The sequence below is a fragment of the Canis lupus genome, chromosome 5 (genome assembly GCF_003254725.2).
Source record: "Canis lupus dingo isolate Sandy chromosome 5, ASM325472v2, whole genome shotgun sequence".
NCBI lineage: Eukaryota > Metazoa > Chordata > Mammalia > Carnivora > Canidae > Canis > Canis lupus.
This window is the reverse complement of record NC_064247.1, coordinates 59,913,654-59,931,276: the sequence shown is the minus strand read 5'-3', so window position 1 is coordinate 59,931,276 and position 17,623 is coordinate 59,913,654. Positions and strand designations below refer to the sequence as shown.

The 17,623-nt window shown below is 44.6% G+C and overlaps 1 long non-coding RNA gene across 1 annotated transcript; it reads right to left on the bottom strand.

Annotated features, from left to right (window-relative positions):
- Positions 1–289: 289 nt before the first annotated feature.
- Positions 290–17,549, bottom strand: LOC112646938 (uncharacterized). The gene is made up of 4 exons (XR_003127998.3): positions 17,193–17,549; positions 15,694–15,793; positions 7,974–8,065; positions 290–4,710 (listed from the first exon to the last, which is right to left on the bottom strand). It is a non-coding gene; the product is annotated as an uncharacterized LOC112646938 (long non-coding RNA).
- Positions 17,550–17,623: the final 74 nt, after the last annotated feature.

Here is a 17,623-nt window from a genome sequence, read left to right as displayed (position 1 = left end):
GAGCCACACCTCCAGCCTCTCACAAGTGCTGAGCAGACCCCCCTCCTCCTCCACCTTCCATGGCTGTGCCATGCTTGTTGAGCTTTATGCCTGCTGGACCTTTGCACTTAAGCTCCCTGAAGAGGATGGATTAGAGAGAGGGAGGTGGCTGAGTGCTGGGAAGCCCCACTCCTGGGAAGAAAATGGAGACCCACCTATGAACAGGTCAAGAAGGACATCTTTGCCTGGAAGGATGAGGTGATTTCTTTATTTTCCTGCCAGGGAACATGGTGCCTATCTGCAGCTTTTATTTAATACCATTTTAACAGTTGAACGGGCTTTGCAGTGTTCATTTCAAGCAGCTGAACATTGTAGAGTTTTCTGTTCTTGTAAACACAGGAGTGTTTTCTCTAAAGCTGCTAAAAGAGCAGGCACTGCTCGCTGGAGAGGTGTTGGGTGTGCCCTGCACTGTAGAGTTCCAGCCCTGCTCTTGGCAGCTATCCTGGCTAACTTGTTCTTTGGGATTCTTGACCCATGCTTATTGCTCTGCCCCAAGCTTTGTAGAGTTCTGGCTTTCTACTGTCCCCTCTGAAGGAGCGCTGGTCTACCATGGCCAGGCAGCATCACATCTGTTGTTTAGCTTGTCTGGCACCTACACCCCTTCCTCCATTTATTTTTTCTTTTAGTGGAGAGAATGCCTTTCTCCACTCTGTGTATGTGGGTCGTATGGACTGAACACCCCCTCTCTGCTTCACGACCTTGTTCTAGGTGTAAGGATGGCACCCAAATCCAACCAGTTGGAGTTTTACTCTTGGTTTTGGGATCTTCAGAATAACTGGATGCATGTTGACTCAAGGAGCTTCAATCCTGCTAGAATAGTTTGCAAAGAGAGAATCTCTTTATTCGATCTTGAACCTGGTCGAATGTATGCTTATATTGTCAGGGGCTGTTTCCAGGAGTGAGCCTGCCTGGGAGTGATGCCAGTGGGAAGGGCAGAAGTGAACAATACAGAGGGAAACTGAGTTCCAATGACATCGTCCCAGTGCCAGGCATCAGCTGTCTCAGACACATTCTGGAATTGTCAGTTACACCAGCCAAAAATGTCCCCTGAGACAGTTGAGCAAGTTTGAGTTGTGTTTCTATCCAACTGAGAAGGTCTTTAATTCAGCCAGGATCCCTCGTCTGAAGAAAATCACTGTCATTTGGAGGGAAGAGCCTCTAGGCATTGAGGGAACTATCCTTTGTGTTCCAAAGGATGTCAGAATAGCTTCTGTCATGGACCATAGCCCTGGTATTTTCCTTCCATCCGTTCTCTGGCCATTCTCTAGGCAGGGCTACAGAGGAGAGTGGCAGGGACCAAGTGTAGACAGCGAGGCCTGGTTCAGGGATGCAGATCCTATGGCACCCGCAGTTGAGGCTAGGGAAGCAGGGAAGACCACTTATTTGCTTCTGAATTTAACTTCTGATCTGGTTTGTGAATCTGACACCGAAAGAACATGTACCTCAAGGACTCAAAGATTTCTTTGTTAGAGCTACAAATTTGCTATTGATAATTTGCTATTGAAATGTTTGTAGGGAACCCAAAGGAAGGAACCCTAAGTAGAGAAACAGGAATTAAGTGATCTAAATCCACATCTGCCTTTTCTTTCTCATAACCCTAAATCCATTATCATCCCCTGATGAACTCAACCCCTCAATTACTAAGCAGCACACTAGTGTGGGAATATCCCAGAGATGTGTAAGGTCTGCTCACAGAGAATGAATTTTACACCAGGAGTGTTTCAGAAAAGGGTTTATTATAGAGTATTAAATGGCTTCTTAAACTGCTGGGGGCAGGGGTGTGGGGGGCTGAAGAAACAAGCTCTGGTGTGAGCTCTGAGGCAAGATCAGGAATTTGCTTCTATTAAATGGGGCCCCTTGCCAGTACCAAGAGGTCCCTGCTCTGAGCTGTACTAGCGCAGTGCATGCAGCATGTCCCCCACCCTTCCCCAGAGTTCAGGTCCATGTTCCCACTTTGTAGGAGAGCATCCCACTGATGATAGAGCCCACACCTGGGTCGTGGGCTACAGGGGATTCTGGGAGATGTAGTTTTGTCCCCCAGCCTCTGTGGAACTAGACAGTTCCTAGGAAGCTGAAGCAGACACCTGCAGGCAGGACCCAGGCCTCTCAAATCTACCCTTTCCAGTTAAGATCCCCTGACCCTACTCCTTCCCCCAAAACAACTCCGGAACAAATAACATGAACAACCAGCTGCTCCTGTGTAGTGCCATGCAAATGGCATCATAAAAATTCAACTGTCCCCATCCTGCCCTGAAAGGAAGACCCAAATCCCACCAAATTCTAAAAATAGCTACCTACCACATTCGCAGTTTAAAGCAGTAGGGCAAAGAGAGGCAAAAAGTAAACCCAAGACACTCTCCTCATTTATGCAACTGGCCCAGCAGCTATCTAGTTGGTGTTTGTAACTTTTTCTTCTCCTCTTACTCTTTGTTCTTTTATCATCAATGAACACCTCACTGAGGGTAGGCTCCTCACCTGGAGGTGGACTTATCTCTCTACCCCTGCTGGCTCTGAGCTCTTGGTGGTCCCACCACTATGGGGTTACTGTAGACTTGATCATCTCTATCACAAGACCCTGCAGTAACAGGATGCATCCTCCTAGATTGTGTTGGATTTAGAACACCCCTTCCATTCCTATCGATGTGAACAGCCCTACTTCCTCTTGAGTTTCGGCATCAGTTACCTTGGACAACATTCTCTCTGTTGATTCAGTGGCACGATTATCCCCAATCAGCCAAGTGGTCCTTTCTCTTCATTGGATGCATTGCTGCGTCCTCCCTTTATGTCTTCCCTCAAGCACCAAGCCCTCTGAACTGGCTGAGCCTGGGGTTTGGCAGGTGGGAAGCAAAGAGTCATTGGTGTATATACCCATTGCTTCCCTGACTTGAGTGTTCTACCGGGAAAGAGTGTTGCAGGGTATTTGCAGGTCCAGAGTACACACTGCATCCCACAAGATGGTACTTACCCTGAAATGTCATTGGCTTCCATCTGGCACCATAACTGAGTCTATGAGGTCTTCTACTCACTCCATTATTCTGGAATGCCAACTACTTCTGGGTGTTGGATGTAGGGTAAGATCAGTGAATTCCATGTGCCATACCATTGCCTCTTTTTTGTCTGTGAAGTGAGTTCCTTGGCCAGGAGCAGCACAATGTGAGGTGGCATGCAAGGCAGTTGGCAGTTCCAAAGATTGGCAGAAGCATGATGGGTGGCTGGGTGGGGGGAACAAATCGATATTCCAGATAGAGGTCTGTTCCAGGGAGGCTAACTGGCTTTCCCATCTCTGATGGAAAGAGCCTGGTTCCCGAGGGTATGTGCTCCTGTGGGGGCTCAGTTGGTATCGCTGCCACATTTGGGAGGGTGGTGGTAGAGCTGCCCTGGGAGGGACAGCAGGCCAGAATCTCCACCCTTGCCTCCATGGTTCTGTGTGCATGAGCCCACCGAACATGCATGGGGGCAGCTGGGGACAGAGGTTCACTGGCATCCTCAGAATGGGTCAACTTGTCTACCTGATTCCTGAGAGCCTCCTCTGCAGTGGGGACCAGATGTCCTACTACCTAGGGTTCATTCTGAGAGGCCCAGTCCCCCAAACTCCCCCAACACTGTTCTTTACAAGCTATGACCACCAGACCAAGCCTTTAGATATTCCCCCATTCACTGGGCATTTGTGCTCTCATTTCTTCTTCTAGGACCCAGTGGAAAATCAACTGTGCCACTGGGGTTCTGCTCACTGGAAGATTACTCCTTTTACCCCTCTTCAGGGCCTTTCCAGGGAGGAGCTGTGGTAAAGTCTGTTTTCAGCTGGTGCAAGCATTTTGTGCAGAGCCTACAAACTAGGCTTGAGCTTCTTTTTCCTTAGTTGGCTGGTCACAGGGAGACCCTTGGATGGTAGGGTGGGTGGGGGAAGAGGTACTGTGCCATTGGAGTAGATATGCTGGAGTTGCCTCCTCATGCAATTTCTTGGGTTCTCAGGACCTGCTTGCCCTGGTCTCTTGTATATACCTTAGGTGGGGCTGCTGCTTGGCATGGCCCAGGTGGTGGCCTGGTAGATGGGATTCCATCCAGTGATACTGGGTCCCTTGGCGCTCTGTAGGGATCCAGGCATGACTAGAAGTACAGTCTCTGTTAAGTCTAATAGCAACTGCTGAACTGTGTCTCTAAAGGAAATTGTTGTTTGCTGAAGAGGTGGTGATTTTGCTCCAAAACCCAAGGGACAGACACTGATTCTTGATACAGTCTCCCCAACCACTGCAGACACTTTAAGCCCTGCTGGATCTCAAGGTTCTTAAGTGTCAGGAGGCAATGCTGCTTGTGCTGTAGCCTAGACCGGCCAGCGAGCCTCCCCCTGCTGTGGGCCCCACTTGGCGGAGGCAGAATGATGGGTGCCTTGTTCAAGGTGCGGGAGGCCTGTACCTTGTTTTAGTAAGGAGTTGTAGGGTATAGAAATCTCCCTTTCCCCCTCATAATTGGAAGAGATATCTGAACCTACTGCAGGTCAGTTTCCTGAATTTTCAAGAGGTTTGTCTCCTACTCTGTGGCACACTTGGGTCTTAGCAAGGTTTCAGACGTTTGCCTGAGATTTCTCGCTCTAAGACCTTGTCACTACGGAGGGAGTCATCAACGCAGTGGACCAGCATGTTGTCCTCCGGGGTGCTGGGGTGATGAAGGCCCCTGTAGATGGAATTAGGACTCTGAGAAGAGAGCTAATGTAGCTCCAGGTATGACAATGGAATTGTATGGCTGCTTTTGTCAGGATTAAGCAAAGTGTATCTAAATGTGACAGAGAAAACCTCTGCTCCTCCTCTCACCTTCTACCCTCTTTCTCTCAAAATAAAAAATCTTAAAAAAAAATAAATGTGACAGAGAAAAAGAAGCACCTGCCAGATCCAGAGCCAAGTATCAGGTGTTCCATCAAGGGGACATTATCTGGGCAGCGATTGGAGTTATCACATGAACAAGTTCATGATGATCCCTGGTCACTGTCCAAGACCCATCGGTCTTCTATGTGAGTCCATCAGGTGGGCTTCAGGGGGAGGTAAGAAGACTCTTCTAAGTCTCTGAGGGTGGCATGGGACCTGAATCTCCCCAGGGAGGCAGAGTTGCTCTCATTTGCTATTTTGGAAGGAAATGGTGGTTTCAGAGACCTGTACTTGCTCCTTCCTTCCATAGCAACCCTCACTGCATAGGTCGGGGCCAGTGTAGAATTGTGCCAGTCTCAGCGCTTGTGCTGCCCAGTCTGGGCTCGCACTGCCCAGGAAGTGCAGAAATAACTGGTGTGGTTCATGAGCCCACTGGGTTCACCATGAGGCAACTGAGGTTCAAGTGTCAATGTGCTGACAATCCTGCACTTGGAATGTGGCCACTGTGGATCTCTGTCTCAGGGATTGTCCTTAGGTCAAAGCTAGTGTCTAAGATTCCCCCAAAGGTCTAGGTATTCTCTCCCATGTGGGCAACACATTGGCCAGTGGCCACAGGTCCCTTTGGGGAAGGCTAAGACGCTGGACAGAAGACACCTGTGGGGTTGCAGGAGGTAAACATGGCTGCTATTATTCCCTGTATGCACACTCCTTTGCAGTGTGACTTTGTGGCAACTTCCATCAAAAGGTGAAGACTATTTCCCTTTAAGGCCTTGTGACCTTTCTTTGATCAACTGGATGTAGTGTAAATGACAATGTGCCAGTTCTGAGCCAAGGCCTTCAGAAGCCTTAGTTGCTTCTATTCTTTCCCTGGCAACTCCACCTCCTCCTTAGGAACCAGCCGCGCCAGCCTACTGGGGGATCAGAGGTCATAGGGAGAAGAGACAGGATGCGCTGGCCAGGATGAGCTGAGCCTGGCTTAGAAAGCAGAATTTCCCAGCTGACTTCAAGACTCATGAGTGATAATCATGTTTTAAGCCACTCAGTTTTGGAGCGGTTTGTTATACAGCAATGCCTAGCAGATATAGGTGCTGACCCCCAGGGGAACCTGGCCTCCTCTATCAAAGGGCTCGGGGCTGTGGGAGGGTAACTGCTACAGTGCCTCAGGCACTGTTCCCTGGCCTGGAGGGCTGAAGGGCTGATTAGGCAGGACTATAGCAGGCTGCCACCTACTTTGGCCTCAAGGGTTCCAGGAGCAATTGATTGTTCTCAGAAGCCTTAGGAGTTAGCTATTTTGATAAGCATTTTGGTTGTGTGGCCATTTGGGGGTCACCATGCCCTCTGGATTCTGCGGGGTCAGTGCTACTGGTCCGAGATCCCAGGGCAATTGGGTCACTATGTATACCATGGCCCTCTCTCCCCATCGGGCTCCATCCTCGGATATCCACACATCTATTGCTCCCTGTAGCCATAGTCAGATTAGATAACCAATCCAGATCTCATTCCAGGTGCTGGTTCCTGTGAGGCTCAGGTTTCAGTGGAAGAGAAAAGATCTCTTCTACTCACTTTAACTGTAAGGGGATTCACTGTCGGGGATTAAAAGGCTTAAGGAATCACTGGGAGGACTGAAATAAGAGACTTAAGGCTGAATTTCCAGGAAAGACTTTTAAAACCTCACCATGGAATGCACCGGCCAGGGAGCTGGTGCCAGGAGATCAGGAAGCTGTCCAGGAGCTGGAAGAGGCTGCCCACCCACCCAGCTCAATTCAACCCTAAGTCCTGCGCAACAAATGCATTTGTCTGGTGCAATCTATATCTCACCCTGCCCTCAAGCTGCAAAGGATTCTGGGAAATGTAGTTCTTAGCTTTCCAGCTTCCACAGTCCTGGTAGGTGTTCTCCAAGACTGAATAGATGGAGATGCGCATGCCCAGTAATCCTTGGACATTGCACTTAGAAAAGGGCAGCATGGACTACATGCCATGTTGCTCTGATCTCCCACCCTGTTGGAGCAAGGGAAGTTGGCCCTGGAAACTCAGGACAGATGTGAGACTCGGGGTTAGGGCCAGACTGGTGTTAGCATCTTAGCTGCTGCTCATTCTTTATCACTGGAGCTTCTGTGATCTGTCAAGATTGCTGTAAACTCATGGGATAGGGATTTTGTGACTTGTATCATGTCAAGTGTGTCTTTGACTCTTTTTATGCAAGAGGTGCCCATAGCTTGGTTTCCAAAGCTCATCTATCTTCCCTGGAGGTGTGACCTTGGGAAAGTTACTTCTTTTCTGTGTCTAGTTTTTCATCTGTAGAAAGAGCACAATTCTACTACACCCTCTCCAGGACTTTTCCGGGGATTAAAGTAGATAATATTTATTAAGCCCCCAGCACTTTGGTTGGTAGAGAGTTTGCATTTAGCAAATTTTGGTTTTTGTTTATTATAATTATTGATATTGTTAATGTATCTGTCCTAAAAAATACTGGTCTATATCAATACTTAAAATTCTCATACAAATACATGAGAACATGTTAAACTCTAATCAAATTTATTAATGAATGAATTAATGAACTAGCAGGAAGTTAAAAGTAGCTGATTTGAAGAATGAGTCAGGAGCAAGTCAGTAGGAAAAGGCAAGCTGAAATGAGCTGAAATGAGCTTGCTAAGTTAGATTCAAAACCACTTAATGGCCTACAGAACAATAAAAGTATAACTTTTGGGGCCATCTTCTCCACTGGAATATAACCATTACTCCTTGCCAGTTTCTACAGGTTAAAACCCCTAACAGGGCTGCAGAATGTCTGGGCTCCTAGCCACTGTGCATTGTTAGGGAACAAAACTTTGCTCCCCAGAGAATCTGATGCTCTGGGTGACTTAGGAAATCCTCTTGCAGGATATGAACAAACCAAGCGGTCATTGTATTTCCTTTCCCCAAGTTTAGGATACATCTTAATTATTAATGTGAGTATATGAAGTTCCTATCCTTCATAAGGATACAGAGGAAAAAAAAAAACCCTATAAGATGACTGGGTGATTTTGCTGTCTTCAAGAGGAGCCCATGCCTTGACACTTCTGGGTTTGCACTCACCTGGAAGAGATGTGTCTGTGTGGGTGGGCATCCTGGGATCCCGGTGGAGGTCACCCCTTGGCAGAGTGATACCGTTTGGTTCTGATGAAACCCTAGTTTTTTAAAAATAAAAAATAAATGTGACAGAGAAAAAAAATTAAATTTAAATAACATATAGTGAATTATTAGTTTCAGAGGTAGAGTTTAGTTATTCATCAGTTACATATAACACCCAGCTCTCATTACATCAAGTGCCCTCCTTAATGCCTATCACGCAGTTACCCATTTCCCCATCCTCCTCCCCTCTAGCAACCCTGTTTGTTTCCTATAGTTAAGAGTCTCTTATGGTTTGTCTCCCTCTTTGATTTTATCGTTTTATTTTTCCCTCCCTTCTCCTATGATCCTCTCTTTTGTTTCTTAACTTCCACATATAAGTGAAAAACAAATAATTGTCTTTCTCTGATTGACTTGTTTCGCTTAGCATAATGCCCTCTAGTTCCATCCATGTCATTGCAAATGGTAAGATTTCATTTTCTGATGGCTAATATTCCATTCTATATATGCACCATGTCTTTTTTATCCATTCATCTGTGTGATGGAAATCTGGGCTCTATCCATAGTTAGGCTATTGTGGACATTGATGCTATAAATATTGGGGTGCAGGTGCCCCTTCAGATCACTACATTTATATCCTTTGGGTAAATGCCTAGTAATGTAATTGCTGGGTCTTAGGGTAGCCCTATTTTTAACTTTTTGAGGAAACTCCATGCTGTTTTCTAGAGTGGCTGTACCAGCTTGCATTCCCACCAACAGTTTAAGAGGGTTCCCCTTTCTCCACGTAGATAATATTCTACATGGAGAATATTATTCTCCGTGAATAATATTCATCCTCACCAACAGTTGTTGTTTCCTGACTTGTTAATTTTAGCCATTCTGACTGGTGTGAAGTGGTATCTCATTGTGGTTTTGATGTGTATTTGGCTGATGCTGTGTGATGTTGAGCATTTTTTCTTATGTCTCTTGAAGCCCTAGTTTTGATGGATCAGGGAAGCAAGGATGTCAGAATTGCTGGTTCTGGCCACTCTGCTGATGAAAGAAAGTCTGGCAGATGATGGAGGTAGGTTCAAGTTTCTTCTTCTCTGGTCAATTTTCCAACCCAGCTGAGCCTGTTCATGGCACCCTAAGGCCACTTGAATGTGCTTTGGAGAATTTGAATATGTTTATTATACATATACATACAACACAGTGCCAAACACACGGTGTAAAAAGTTGGGGAGTGGGAGCTATTAGGACAACATATTGGTTAAGAAGCCTGGACCCCTGCCTTTGGCTTTGGCCCAGCCCCCAGCCCCCACCCCTCTCCTGCAAAGTCCCAAGGGTACCACTTGAAGGGGGCAAAGGGAAGCAGGGGAAACTTTTATTAGCATCTGCAGCTCTGGTGTGGCTGCTGCAGGTCTCTGGCCAGCTGGGCTGACAGTGCAGACAGCTCCATCTTCTTCTATCTGACCCCTCAAACCTGAGTCCCAGACTTTGCCACTTGGGTAGGATGGAAAGTCCATCTGCCACTGTCAGGGGCGGGGGAAGCTGGGGTTCATACTTAGAGGGATACTGATACCCATTTACACCCAGAAATAGAAGGCAGTGGGTAAAGGAGGCTCTGCAGGTATCCACACTTCTGACCTTCCCGGTCTGCTCTCCTCATCCTGAGGGTGAAGGGGTGGAGAACCTGGCCCAAGGTTCATCCATTTCTGACTTTCTGCACAGTTTTTGCTTTTTTAAAATTTTGTATATTTTTTTATTGGAGTTCAATTTGTCAACATATAGCATATCACCCAGTGCTCATCCCATCAAGTGCCCCCCTCAGTGCCTGTCACCCAGTCACCCCATCCTCCCGCCCACCTCCCCTTCCACTACCCCTGTTCGTTTCCCAGAGTTAGGAGTCTCTCATGTTCTGTTATCCTCACTGATATTTCCCACTCATTTTCTCTCCTTTCCCCTTTATTCCCTTTCACTATTTTTTATATTCCCTGAATGAATGAGACCATATAATGTTTGTCCTTCTCTGATTGACTTACTTCACTCAGAATAATACCCTCCAGTTCTATCCACGTTGAAGCAAGTGGTGGGTATTTGTCATTTCTAATGACATTGTATTGTATACATATTCCATTGTAATGAGTAATATTTCATTGTATACAGAGACCACATCTTCTTTATCCATTCATCTTTTTATGGACACCAGGGCACCTTCTACAGTTCGGCTATTGTGGACATTGCTGCTATAAACATTGGGGTGCAGGTGCTCCGGCGTTTCACTGCATCTGTCATAGGGCAGCTCTATTTTTAACTCTTTGAGGAACCTCCACACAGTTTTCCAGAGTGGCTGCACCAGTTCACATTCCCACCAACAGGGAAGGCGGGCTCCCCTTTCTCCACACCCTCTCCAACATTTGTTGTTTCCTGTCTTGTTAATTTTCCTCATTCTCACTGGTGTGAGGTGATATCTCATTGTGGTTTTGATTTGTATTTCCCTGATGGCAGGTGATGCGGAGCATTTTCTCACGTGCTTGTTGGCCATGTGTATGTCTTCCTCTGTGAGATTTCTGTTCATGTCTTTTGACCATTTCATGATTGGATTGTTTGTTTCTTTGCTGTTGAGTTCGATAAGTTCTTTATAGATCTTGGATACCAGCCCTTTATCTGATATGTCATTTGCAAATATCTTCTCCCATTCTGTAGGTTGTCTTTTAGTTTTGTTGACTGTTTCTTTTGCTGTGCAGAAGCTTTTTATCTTGATGAAGTCCCAATAATTCACTTTTGCCTTTGTTTCCCTTGCCTTCATAAATGTATCTTGCAAGAAGTTGCTGTGGTCAAGTTCAAAAAGGGTGTTGCCTGTGTTCTCCTCTAAGATTTTGATGGATTCTTGTCTCACATTTAGATCTTTCATCCATTTTGAGTTTATCTTTGTGTATGGTGTAAGAGAATGGTCTAGTTTCATTCTTCTGCATGTGGATGTCCAATTTTCCCAGCACCATTTACTGAAGAGACTGTCTTTTTTTCCAGTGGATAGTCTTTCCTGCTTTGTCGAATATTAGTTGACCATAGAGTTGAAGGCCCATTTTTGGATTCTCTATTCTGTTCCATTGATCTATGTGTCTGTTTTTGTGCCAGTGCCACACTGTCTTGATGATCACAGCTTGGTAGTACAACCTTAAATCTGGCATTGTGATGTCCCCAGCTCTGGTTTTCTTTTTTAGTATTCCTCTGGCTATTTGGGGTCTTTTCTAATTCCAGTCATGATGAATAATCTTCTTAATGTACTGTTGGATCCTATTGGCTAGTATCTTGTTGAGAATTTTTGCATCTGTGTTCATCAGGGAAATTGGTCTATAATTCTTTTTGGTGGAGTCTTTGGTTTTGGAATTAAGGTGATGCTGGCCTCATAGAATGAATTTGGAAGTATTCCATCTCTTTCTATCTTTCGGAACAGCTTTAGTAGAATAGGTATTGTTTCTTCTTTAAGCGTTTGATAGAATTCCCCTGGGAAGCCATCTGGCCCTGGACTTTTGTGTCTTGGGAGGTTTTTGATGACTGCTTCAATTTCCTCCCTCGTTGTTGGCCTGTTCAGGCTTTCTATTTCTTCCTGTTCCAGTTTTGGTAGTTTGTGGTTTTCCAGAAATGCGTCCATTTCTTCTAGGTTGCCTAATTTATTGGCGTATAGCTGCTCATAATACGTTTTGAAAATCGTTTGTATTTACTTGGTATTGGTTGTGATCACTTCTTTTTCATTCATGATTTTATTAATTTGAGTCTTTTCTCTTTAATAAGGCTGGCTAATGGTTTATCTTATTAATTCTTCCAAAGAACCAACTCTTGGTTTTGTTGATCTTTTCTACAGTTCTTTTGGCCTCTATTTCGTTGAGTTCTGCTTGAATCTTTATTATATCTCTTCTTCTGCTTGGTGTAGGTTTTATTTGCTGTTCTTTCTCCAGTTCCTTTAGGTGCGAGGTTAGCTTGTGTATGTGAGATTTTTTTCCAATTTTTTGAGGGATGCTTGTATTGCAATGTATTTCCCTCTTAGGACTGCTTTTGCTGTGTTCCAAAGATTTTGAAAGGTTGTATCTTCATTTTCTTAGTTTCCAAGAATCTTTTTAATTCTTCTCTAATTTCCTGGTTGACCCATTCATCTTTTAGCAGGATGCTCTTTAACCTCTACGTGTTTGGGTTTCTTCCAAATTTCTTGTTGTGATTGAGTTCTAGTTTCAAAGCATTGTGGTCTGAAAATATGCAGGGGACAATCCCAATTTTTGCTATCAGTTGAGACATGATTTGTGACCCAGTATGTGGTCTATTCTGGAGAAAGTTCCATGTGAACTTGAGAAGAATGTGTATTCAGTTGGGTTTGGATGTAAAGTTCTGTAAATATCTGTGAAATCCATCTGGTCCAGTGTATCATTTAAAGCTCTTGTTTCTTTGGCGATGTGCTTAGATCTGTTATTTGCAGAAAGTGAGGTGTTGAAGTCTCCTACTATTAGTGTATTATTATCTAAGTATCTCTTTACTTTGGTTATTAATTGATTGATATAGTTGGCAGCTCCCACATTAGGGGCATAAATATTCATGATTGTTAGATCTTCTTGTTGGATAGACCCTTTAAGTATGATATAGTGTCCCTCTTCATCTCTTATTACAGTCTTTGGGATGAACTTTAATTTATCTGATATGAGGACTGCTACCCCAGCTTTCTTTTGAGGACCATTTGAATGGTAAATGGTCTTCCAACCTTTCATTTTCAGGCTGGAGGTGTCCTTCTGTCTAAAATAAGTCTCTTGTAGACAGCAAATAGATAGGTTTTGCTTTTTTATCCAGTCCAAAACTCTGCATCTTTTAATAGGACCATTTATCCCATTCACATTCAGAGTAACTATTGAAAGATATGAATTTAGTGTCATCGTAATACCTATTCAGTCCCAGTTTTTGTGGATTATTTCTTTGGGCTTCCTCTTTCTTTTACAGGGCCCCCCTTAATATTCCTTGCAGAGCTGGTTTAGTGGTCACATATTCTTTCAGTTTCTGCCTATCTTGGAAGCTCTTTATCTCTCCTTCTATTCTGAATGAGAGCCTTGCTGGATATAGTATTCTTGGCTGCATGTTCTTCTCATTTAGTACCCTAAGTATATCCTGCCAGCCCTTTCTAGCCTGCCAGGTCTCTGTGGATAGGTCTGCTGTTAATCTAATATTTCTCCCCATATAAGTTAGGGATCTCTTGTCTCTTGCTGCTTTAAGGATTTTCTCTTTATCTTTGGAATTTGCAAGTTTCACTATTAAATGTCGAGGTGTTGAATGGTTTTTATTGATTTTTGGGGGGGACCCACTCTATCCCCTGGATTTGAATGCCTGTTTCCCTCCCCAAATTAGGGAAGTTCTCAGCTATGATTTGTTCAAATATGCTTTCTGGCTCTCTGTACCTCTCGGTGCTCTCTGGAACCCCAATTATACGTAGATTTTTTCCTTCTGCGGCTATCATTTATTTCCCTTAACATTTCCTCATGGTCTTTTAATTGTTTTTCTCTTTTTTCCTTAGCTTCCTTCCTTGCCATCAACTTGTCTTCTATGTCACTCACCCTTTCTTCCACCTCCTTAACCCTCATCATTAGAACCTCCAGTTTGGATTCATCTCATTTAATTGATTTTTAATTTTGGCCTGATTTGATCTAAATTCTGCAGTCATGAAGTCTCTTGAATCCTTTATGCTTTTTTTCCAGAGCCACCAGTAGCTTTATAATTATGCTTCTGAATTGGTTTTATAATTATGAATTGGCTGAATTGGCTTTATAATTATGCTTCTGAGTTGGTTTTTTTTAAAGACATCAAATTGTAACTCAAATTCTGTAACTCTGTGGCAGAGAGTACTGTTTCTGATTCTTTCTTTTGTGGTGAATTCTTCCTTTTAGTCATTTTGCTCAGTGCAGAGTGGCTGTATGAGTGGGCTGAGTCAAGAATATCAGCCACCACCTAAGTATATTTCACCCTAGATGATTCTGACGAGGTCAGAGACCAGAAATTGAAAACAAAGATCAGAACGAAATAAAACAAAAGGGCCACTAAAGTGAAAAACAAATTTTAAAACATAATAAAAAATAAAAGGCCAAGAATCCCAAAGAAGAAAAAAAAGAGAAAAAGAAGAGAAAAAAAGCAAAAGGAGGGAAAAAAAGAAAAAGAAAAAAAAAGAAGAGAAAAGGGGGGTACTGGGATGGTGGTGATGATGAAGTTGTAGTGGAGGGAGAATTTAGTCTACCTGAGGGGGTCCTAGAGGGTGATCCTCTTGGTTCTGAGTATATTAAGTTCTGTATGTTAGAAGATGCTCAGTCCCAAATTTATATAAACCAGAAATACTTGTAGAGAGCCCCAACATTGACCACCAAAACATAAATGAGATAAAAGGGGGGCAGAATGGGAATGAAGAGAGAATATAATCTCACAGAAGGAACCAGCATGGTATACCACTTGGTTCTGGGTGCATGCTGGTTATGTTTTGGAAGGTATTAGCTTCCGCCATTGTAGAACAAAATGAAGCAGAGAAAACAAAAAACATGAAACAAAGAAAACATATTTTGTATATTTCCCAAAATTGAGTATGTTGAAGGGAATCTACAAGTGGAAAATATATCTAAGACCTGTAATTGTAGAAATATGAAAGTCAAAAAGGAAGAAACTTAAAAATGAAGAGGTGGTAAAATATTGTAGCTAAGGTGGGAAAAGAGAAAAAAAATTGGAAATTTATAGTCTGATATAAAAACGAGTTGTACCAAAAAAGGAAAAAAAAAAAAAGAAAAGAAAAGAAAAAAGGAGGGTACCCTCTGGTTCTATATACTGTAAATCCCTCGACTTTCCCTGGAGCTTTCCAGTGCTGCTTGGTCAAGAACTTGCTCTTCCCTTGTCCTTCCAGCTGGTCTTCTGGGGGAGGGGCCTGTTGTGCTGATTCTTAGGTGTGTGTACCTGGGGGAGATGCCCCCCCCAGGTGCTGGGCTTAGTGGGAGCTGTTGACCCCATGAGGCCTCTGTCCCCTGGCGGTCCCGCCTCTCCCAAGCACAGGGTGAAACAAGGAGGAAAAACCACACTGGCGGCGGCCAGCTCTCCAGCTCTGGAGTCTGCTCCACAGTAACTACCGCAGCTCCCAGTCAGCGGGGGCCTGGATACTCTGGGGCAGTAGGGGCGCTGATCTGCACAGCTTGGGGGCACCAGGCAGCAGGAGCGTCCTTGCTGTCCTGGGCCCTCCTGGCCTCCACCTGTCCCCAGAGAGCACAAAATCCTGGGTTGTGTCCCCCGGCGCCCCGGGATCTGGGGCCTGCACTGCTGGAATCGCCCTTCCGGGCCAGGGCTCCTGAAGGCAGCAGGGTGCAGCCCCCTCCGTCCAGAGCCCCCCCCCCCCCCCCCCCCGTCCACGCTCTAGCCCTTTACCGAGCTCGGCCCCCCGGGGTGTGGGGTGCTCTCCCCCGGGGTGCACCAACTGTTAGTGACCCGGGGAGACTGGAGGCTCCACTGCCCCTCCTGCGATTCTGGCCGATTTCCCTGCTGAGCACCTTTCCATCCGCGAAGAATGCAGTGCAGATTTTTTAAAGTTCCCGCTTCCCTGGGGCTGGGCTTTCCTGTCCCGGAGGGTTTCACTGGGGCCTTAGCCTGGCTCCTTGTGGGGCCCCTCCCCCACTTGATTCTTTTTTATTTTTTTCCTCTTTCCTACCTTGTTAGAAGCAAAAACCTTTCTCTCTGTAGCGTTCCGGCTGTTCTCTCTTTAAATCTCAGGTCAGATTCGTAGGTGTTCAGGGTGATTTGAAAGCTATCTAGGAAAAAAAAAAGAAAGTTATTTAGGTAAGTTGGGGGGGGGCAGGTGAGTTGAGGACCCTACTCCTCTGCCATCTTGCCTGCCTCCCAATTTTTGCTGTTACCACGTTAACACTGTTAACACTTCGGCCGAGTTATCATTATTATTCTTTAAATGCCCTGGGCTTTTTAGCTAAAGACACTTATTTCATAAGGGAAATGTACATATATCATGAAACACCAGAATTTGCTTTTCAAAAATAGTAGGGTAACTGTAAAAATAAACTTCGTGAATATAAAATGCTGTTTTTATTTGCAGCAAATACTAGCTTTTACCTGAGAGCAGTTTTTGTTGCGGTTTTTCTTTCTTTTTTCTTCCCTCCGTACCACCCCTGCTCTTTCTCTCTCTCCTTTCCCTTTCTCTTGTTAAGGGGAGAGGTCAGCATGGTTAGACCTCTCCATGGTTAGAGAGAGCTGTTGAGATTTTCTCCCGGTCACTCAAGCTCTCTCTGCATGGGAGTCTAGGGCGGATGTTATTTAGAGCAGCATCTGGGCATGGCTTCCCCACTTCACTCTTTTCTGAGCCTTTCTTGTCTCACTCTGAGGAACCCAGACCCACATGTAGCAAGAGGAGAACACTTCCTAAGTCCCTTGTGTCTCCCTCTCCTCCTCGCCACCTCCTCATACCACTTTGGGACAGCCTGATTTTAACTTGAGTGGGAGCTGCTTGTCTCAATTTGTCCTGGTGAAAGCAAATCAAGTGTATAGTCTTTATTTTTCAAGTTGGAAACTTGATTTCCTGTGGACATTTGCAATGTACAGGGACCATTCTCCTTCAAAACAGAAGCCACCAGCGATGGCACTCCTGTCACGTGTTAGACTTTGAACTTAGCGCTTTACATTTGTTGTTTTGCTAACTCATCTCAATAATTGATGGGGGAAAGTATCAACTCCTTTTAATGGATGGGAAAGCTGAGATTTGGGAAGTTTAAGCCTTCTCCGAGGGAGTACATCTTGTAGGAATCAGAGTTTAGATTGATACCCCGGACTCTTTAATTCCCAAAGGCTGTTTTCTCTCTATAAACTTGGTGGGTTCTAAAACTGTTGAGCTCCACGAAGAGTGGTAGAGTGTGTTACTATTTAGCTACCTTGGCCCCATTTCCAGTCATTGGTGGGGTGGGTGGGGAGTTCAGATATTTGACTTTTTTTTTTAAAGGGTTTATTTGAGAGCTCCTGAGCAAGGAGCTTGATGGGGGGCTGGATCCCAGGACCCTGGGATCATAGCCTGAGCCGAAGGCAGAGGCTTAACCAATTGAGCAACCAAGCATCCCAGATATTTGACTCTAACAGAGATATTCTGCATAGATACTGCACAGATACCCTGATGCCTGTTCAGGGGTGCTGGCCAGTAAACCATACCTTGCTCCCTCCTTCCAGGAACATATATGTGGCCACTTGATCTCCGGGTTAGCTTTTTTGATAAGTAAAATGAGTTTTTCATATCGCTGATTTCTAAATGAAATTTTGAAGTGAAATTTAGATTGGAGCAGAAATAACATTTGAACGAACCAATTCTCCTCTTGAAAATGTCTGGCAAATGTCTGTATCAATTTTTAAATAAAAGTTTCCCCATAGAATATACTGCTGTCAGTATTCATAGAGCCAAGCAAAAAAATTTCACACATCTCCATTAATGTCCTGAATGATGACCCTGAAGTCATTAGAGAAAGTCTGGACTATTATTCATCACAATGTTAGACTATGTGCAAAAAAAAAAAAAAAAAAAAAAAAAAAGAGAAGAAAGAAAAATAAGAAAGAAGAGGAAAGAAGGGGCGTCAAGATGGCTCAGC